General features: G+C 37.6%; 1 long non-coding RNA gene across 1 annotated transcript; it reads right to left on the reverse strand.

The window, feature by feature from the left end:
- Positions 1 to 354: 354 nt before the first annotated feature.
- On the reverse strand, positions 355 to 6,313 carry LOC134860051 (uncharacterized). The gene is made up of 3 exons (XR_010165189.1): positions 6,250 to 6,313; positions 2,254 to 2,756; positions 355 to 1,377 (listed from the first exon to the last, which is right to left on the reverse strand). It is a non-coding gene; the product is annotated as an uncharacterized LOC134860051 (long non-coding RNA).
- Positions 6,314 to 7,928: the final 1,615 nt, after the last annotated feature.

The following is a 7,928-nucleotide window of genomic DNA, read 5'->3' on the forward strand; positions in this document are numbered from 1 at the left end:
TTATATACACTCCTAATTTAATGTATTTTAGAAAATCAGCAGGTTTCCCATCCACTTCACAGACCCTGTATCCTTCCAATGATTTCATTCTTCATATCCTTTGGCTTTTATGGATATTGAGCTATGCAAGTCTCACCACCATTAAAGGCGTTAAATGCATTTGCTAATTATTATCACATGAATAACAAAACAATCAAAATCACCCATGCTACTTTCATAAAACTATTTATTTGTGTTTAGGCTCAAACTGGATAATATACAGCTCAATTGTTACTCATAGAGAATTTAGATTATGCTGCACAAAAAAATACAATAACATTAATTATAAAATAAACACCAGTCTAATAAAGTAAAAAAGATAGGAACATTTAGACAAAAATATGGGTAAAAAAATAGAAAATGTGTCAGAATTAAAAGAAATGTAAACAAATAAAACAGAAAGCCAAAAATGGTCAAATATGAACCAAAGGAAACATTAATAAACAGATAGTACTTTAATTAAGAATGCAATAAACTAAAATAAGCCAATGATTATTACTAAATACTATTGAATTATAGATTTCAGCTGAGCCATAGAGACAGGGCTTACCCTGCATTACATCCCATGATATCATTCATACACACTTTTGTTAGCACGCAGATGTCACCCTCCCCTCCGCCTCCGCCTCCTCCTCTCGCCCCGGGTCTCTCTGCTCGCTGCCCGGGGCTGTGCAGCCTGATCCCGGCCTGCATGACAGGCGGCTGGTGGCTCTTCAATGCGGCAGAGGAAATTAAATTACCGCTCCTGTTGCCCGCTTTGTAAACAAGACAAAAGCCAATGATACGGCCAATTACACTTACATACGACGCATGTGTAGAGCAGGCTCAGAGACCAGTGAGAGGAGCAGAATCACAGGAGTGTGCAGACACTTTGCTTTTTGTTCTGTCCTGCAGAGATTTGCTATAGTTTGTCACAATATTTATTTGTATATTTGGATTTACTTCATGTAGGCTATCGTGTGTTTTTGCACACAATGAATGATGCATTGTGAGCGTAATAGGTTTTCTACGTGAGAAAAGGGTACCAAAAACGTAAATATAAATATTATAATATGCTAAGTAAATGCTTTGCCTTCAGACTAAACCAACTATTAACATTTCAGACAATTTTATAATGTCATTAAATATTAAACATATGTATCGAAACAGAACATATCGAATTATTGGTCTTAAAAAAATAAAACACCTGAATTTTCGGCTTATATCTCAATTAAAAACCAGGAAGTAGTCTATAAACCTATAAATAAATAATACAAATATTAAACATGTCCTTTGCTGTGGTGCATCTTGCAGCAGTCGTGCAACTCTGGGAAAAAGTAATGTTGATTGTTGTGACACCTGTAGAGAAAAAAGAGAAAGCATATTAAAATCTATAAATCCTTGAAGGCTAGTTTGTAGAATGTATTGATTGGTTAAAGAGCATTGATTAAGACAATATGACTGATTTTAGTGCAGACATGAGGGACTTAGCATCTGTTGCAAAATGATAGGTAAAATTCAAGCATATTTACACATTTTAGGGAGGATAATAATAACAAAACAATTAATAAAAAAATAATTAATAAACTAAAAGTCTTTATATTTAAAAAAAAACAATAGTTATAATACAAATTGAAAAATACATCAATGATAATACATCTTGTATTCATCCATACAAAAAGACATAATTAATTGGCAGTCTTTATTTTTTAATTCTGTAAAAACAAACCTTTTCTCTCCAGAAATCCTCCATAAACTCTGCCCTCACAGTCTCACAATAAACCCGATGAAAATGGCGATCAGAGTAAATAAAATAGATGGTCTTTATCAAAAGTAAATTAGATTCAACTAAATAGTTCACCGGAGGGCCAGAGCAGTTCCTGTAATTCACTTTAAGGTTCACCAACTTACTCAATAAAGCGCTGGCTAGGAATCTAACTGATGTCTAATCGATAGGTTTATCCGGGGCAAACAGCAGGGAAGAGCCAAATGAATCGGTTTGCATTTAAAAGGAAAAGTGGAAAAGATAAAGTCGGGAAATCTGACGTGGAGTAATGAAATGAAGGGTTTTATTTTACCTTTTTCTGTCGATTTTTCCTCTCCAAATAATCTCACAATGTAGTAGTAAGAGATAAAACACGTGTGCATTATGTAAAATATGTCTGAATTATAGACGAGCATTAATAAGACTAGGTTTCAACCTCATCAAATCAATATTTATGCAAAAATAATTACCTATTTCTTGCAGATGTTGAGGCCTGTATCGCTCAGTGCAGCAGCATGACACCCCTCCATCCTCCCATGTCTAAAGCCTGCATTTCAGCGGTTTTCTCCTCCCTTTTTTTCTCCACTGCTTTGCCTCCCCACCTCCTCCTCCCTTCCTCCCCCTCTCCACCCCTCTCATCCCTTCCACTCCGTCCAGTTCCGAGTCGTCTGATCCGGGCAGGAGGCGCCAGGTTTTCCCCTGAGGGAGGCGAAGAGTCAAGGACTGAACCCTCCAAATGCAGAATAATGTAATTCCACACTCTCAATAAAAAGGGTTCCTCCATGCAGGATGGCACTTCAGTGGGGTTGTGGAGTGTTGCACAGGCTATGAATAAAACGGATCGTGAGGGTAGAGAGGTGATTCCTTTATCACAGAAGCATGTACACTCTTAAGAAAAGAGGTTTCCCAGGCAGCAGAGATAATGAATATTTGCAGGGTTGCAGCATGCTCACTGGTGATTATTCGAAACGTGCTGCAAAGAAGTAAAAAAAAAAGTTGTTTTAAATGCAAATTGGATGTTTACTGTAAGTGGATGTGGTGTATAATATTGGGTTAAAGTACTGTATTATAATAGGGCCGAAAAAGCAAAAATAATGTGCATTTTTAATTAAGAATATAAGATTGTATTCAAACTATTAAGCTTACAGGATATGCCATGCTATGTTTCTTGAAGTGGGGATTAAAGTAAATGCACCTTTTAATAAACGGAATTGTTGCAACAGTAAACTAGGTCAAGTTTAAGATGCTCTGCAGTATCTGTTTTTACAAGTTTGGGTTGCATATTGAATTTTTCTGGAAAGCTGCAACTATTTTTACATGCAATATTAGGTTACTAATTATCAAAAGGACCACATTTCCAGAACAGAATATTTGTGATAGCTACAGAAGACCTTTATATTAGCTGGACGTTAAACCTTAAAGAAGATACAAGTGCACTTAATAATTTAACAGTATAGTACAATGTTAAAATAAATGAATAAAAGAGATTTTTTTTTTTTAAAGTATTTGTGAAAAAAATTGCGGATTATTTTTTGGAGGTCGACAAGGCTCCTTCCCTGACCATTGAACCCTGTTTTTGTTTTTAGTGTATCTTCCAAATTCCCCCTTCACAGCAGCAGAGCGCAGGCCTGAGAGGGAGGAGGATGACATGCTCGTCACACTAATCTCTGACATCCTTGATTGCACAAGCAGTTTTTTTCCTCTTCAGGTCTGAAAGGATCATTTCAGCTGTCAATTTTCATGCGTCCGTTATCAGACAACTTAGCGGCTAGACATCCATTATCGGACGCCCCTACTGTCTAGAGTAGCCTACCTTTTTTTCTTTTTACACTCATTTTGGAAAAGACTCCTAAAAACAACCAGCTGACAGCATGTCACGGAGATAAACCATGCATGGGTATTTTTGTGGAAATATTCATATTTAGTTTGCTCTCAATCTCGGATACTAGTGAGCAAATTCAGCCAAATCTCGAAATAGTTATTGAATCAAAACTTAAATTACATTTATATAGGAACATTTCTCAATCTAAAATTCGTTCAATGTTTTCATCATTGTTTAAAAGACACTTGCAAGTGCGTTTCCCCACATCATTCCTCTTTACAGAAACAATTAGACAACACCAACCAGAGGAAACGTTTTCCACGAGGGACTGTGGAGAAACTCCAACAACAAACACGCTTTACACAAACTCATGACACAAAACTGTGTCTAACGAAATGAAAGCAACAACAGCAGTTAACAGGCTTCATAGTAATAATACAAAGACACTTGCACTGTGCATTTACTCATGTTTCACCACTATTTCTATGTCATGCCATTTTCTTTTCATGCGTAATATTTCTGGAGATACGTTCGTTTTTTTGTCGTATTTTCCTGTTCGTTTTAATTCAATGTTTAGGCCCCTGGTCACCTTAAAAAAAAAAAATCCAAACCGACTCAAGGTCTGTGATATATTGGGGGGGCAACTGTGACAAATTCCTTTTGTCTCCGCTTTGCTGGTACTTTATTACCCAGACGAGCAGCATGGCCTGGAGATAACGATTCATCACGCACAGCCGGCAACCATAGACAACGCCTTTGGGCAAAATCAGCGAGCAGCTTTCATATTGAGGGAGGGAGGGAGGGAGGGAGGGAGAGGGTGTGTGTGTGTGTGTGTGTGTGTGTGTGTGTGTGTGTGTGTGTGTGTGTGTGTGTGTGTGTGTGTGTGTGTGTGTAGGGGGGGGTATACCTTAATTGGCAATTGGGTTTTATTGCATTAGTAAAATTGCTGATTATCCTGCATCATGTCACGTTGGCATTAGAAAGCTATAGACCTCCTATTGGCTTATTTTATACAGCAGCCCATAATAAGTCAGGGATATTTATTTAAATGATAATAATAATAATTTAAATTCCCTCATGCTTTGCAGCTATAGCTTATTAGATAAACTTGTAATGATTCTGATGGGAAAAGTGGGTCATGGTAGCAAAAGGATGTATAAGAATGGAGCCAAAGCCTAATGAAGAAGCAATTGGCGGATTTAAAAACTGCTTTATATCCAGAAACAGGGCTTCCCTACACACAAATTCATACATACATGGTTAATGTTGTGCAGTGAAATATGTTTGAATACATTGAAGCTGAATATGATGTATCTGAGTTCTGTTTTTGGCTTTTTCTGGGGAAGAAAAAAGATGAAAACTTTCAATTAAAAAACACAGAAATAATTACATATTAGCATAAACTGAAAACAGATCATGAAATGAGACATTTTATTATTGTCTTTAAGTTGACATATCAGTCTGAAGAGTCCCAAACTGCGCATTAACTATCTGACATTATTTCTAAATCATTTTAATTCCCTTATTGCTTCTTTAGCTCGTGCAGACTAATCACAGTGAACAGCCTCGATTGTAGAGAATAATGAAACAAGACACCTAGCTTTGGTTGTCAGGCTCAATAAAGAGAAGTGTGATATTGCTCCTGATGATTAAAGGTTTACAGTTTTAGCATTGTGTTCAACATGTTGGCAGGAGCCTCATTCACTCACATGCAGGGAGCTGACTATGTGAACAGGCCATAATGTGTGGGGACATAATGGAGAGATTTCAGCTTCAGGAATACAATCAGTAAAATGTTGTGCTATGGGACACGTTAGTTATAGTTACTACAAAACATCAATCCAATTAAACTTAATTGTCATTTCTGGATTATTTTTGGATTACCTTTGTTGGTCAATTGTAATAAATACTGTTTTTGGGAAAGGAATGAGGCTGACATAACTCTCTGCTCCATAGCTTCACTGTGATAACTGTACTCAAACCATACCGTACATTATACATTTATTATATTAAATATTCCATACACTTATTGTACATGTAATCCTGCTTTATATTTTGTTTTTGTTTATATTTTGTGTACATTTTTAGTCCCAAATGTACATTAAATAGAAAAAATGTAATCTGACGTGGAGTAATGAAATGAAGGGTTTTATTTTACCTTTTTCTGTCGATTACATACAATACAATGCTTTAACCCAATGTACATTTTTTATTTTGTATTTCAATGCTATTTTATTTTATTGTACTTCGCGCTGCTGCAACGGAAAAAAATCCCAATTTGGGATCAATAAAGTACTTCTATCTATCCATCCGTCCATTAAGTCGGTAAACAGTTTCTACCCCTTCAGTGGTTGTATGGAAAGAGGGTGCCCATTGGAAAATGCAAGGTACTGACTAAACGTTGGCACAGTCTATGAGTGTATGAAGAGTCATGGGTGTGATATCTTGCTCAAATTGATAAGAAACATCTTACAATAACTTTAATAACTTGGAGTCAGCCATCAAGAGCCAAACGCTTGAAGGTCTTTCCAAAACAAGCCAGATCAAATCAAGTCAAGTTAAATTGGTGTGAAGTATTAACAATGCCTTTGGTTTGGTTTGGTTTGGTTTATATTCTACTATATTATAACCGTGTTAGACTGACCTGGCAGAAGTTGGGTATCCTAAATGTGGGCATTGATATACAAGGCCGTACGTGACTGCTGCCATGCACACATTTCCACTAATGGCACAAAGAGCAGCCGCTATATAGCCAACACCCTCTGGTGCTACCAACTACAGGGGTGCCGGTGGTCCCACCTGTTCTTACAAAATAGTAACACAGGAGTAAAACAATAATTACATAACTTCAAAATTATCAACATAGATTAATTAACATATTTATAATCAATACATGGAAGATGCACACAAACCTATGAAAATATTTGCAGCATACAGTAATTCCACCCCCCTGCTCCATCATACTTGGTGAAACCCTCCCGGAACCATAAACAGGTGTTTGTTTCCCCGGGGACTGTTTTGACAGTGGAATATAGGATTTGGAGACAGGAGAGCACCGGTAAGTGTTTGTTCTGGGAAACATATCTCTATCCTACAATACGAATAGCAATTGCGTTTATTTAAGAGCCTTATGTTGCACATTCCCTTTCGCAAGGAACGATTGCACCGGGCGCAAATCAAGCCAAAGTAATACTTAATAATTACTACAGGTGGCGCGTGACATAGCCAACCACCTGACATCCAGACTGAAGAATGGATTCAGACAGAAAACCTCCTAAACAAGTTGTTATTTTCGGAACCCTCGCTTGTTTCATTCTCCTACAGATGCGCCAATATGTTTCTGTTGAACATGCTGCAATTTCCGTAGCCTCGCCGCTACTAAGGCGTAAATACAATGGAGACCGAGATCCAAACAGTTGAATGCACTTGCCGTCCAACCTGCACAAACTGTAGTACAATACACGTAAGGCATTACACGTTTAAACAGCCCAACATGATACGACAAAGTAGGATTATACAATGAACTCAACAGTGGGACAGAATAGGCATAGTGTGCCACAACAGCCATTTCTCCACGTGCACTAACCTTTTATTTAGGTCAATCACCACTGAATTGGAGCTAAATGCGAGCAAACGTGGCTGACTGTTTAATCCACACTTATTGTGTTGATATGATGGTTAAGTTTGGGAACCCCTGTGTTGATTTGTCTCGCTAAACGTGGCGCACACTGATCCCAGGCAGAGATGTGTTATCTCAGAGATGCTTTCCAACATTATTCTCCTCCTTCCGGCCCATAGATCTCTCTGGTTTTGCATAAACGGCCAATTACCTTGTCAGTAAACTGATCTGCGGCTCAGTGCATCCTCTCGTCCCTTTTCATTTTATTGTAACGTGCAAATATAAACAGGCCTAATAGCAGCTCCTCTCGTCCCCGCACGTTATTGATATGGCCTCGAATTCACACAATTGATTTTTATGCTTCCCTCTAGCCACCTTGTGCAGTTGAGAGATATCTTTATTCGCACGGAAAGTGAAATAAGTGCGTAATAAAACGGTGATATATTAAATTCGTTTTTCCCCGTGTCGCGCTTTTATTGTGAGCCATTTTTCATTTTTATTGAATTGAGACCCCGGCGATCCGCGTCGTCGCTCCGGGCGGAGAGAGGTTAAATAATTTGTGCAAATCAGCAACACATTTGGCTTCATGATGTCACTCCAGCTGCTATTTATTTGTTTAATTATCTATCTATCTATCTATCTATCTATCTATCTATCTATCTATCTATCTATCTATCTATCTATCTATCTATCTATCTTCATTT

This window comes from Eleginops maclovinus, chromosome 23, assembly GCF_036324505.1.
Source record: "Eleginops maclovinus isolate JMC-PN-2008 ecotype Puerto Natales chromosome 23, JC_Emac_rtc_rv5, whole genome shotgun sequence".
Classification (NCBI taxonomy): domain Eukaryota; kingdom Metazoa; phylum Chordata; class Actinopteri; order Perciformes; family Eleginopidae; genus Eleginops; species Eleginops maclovinus.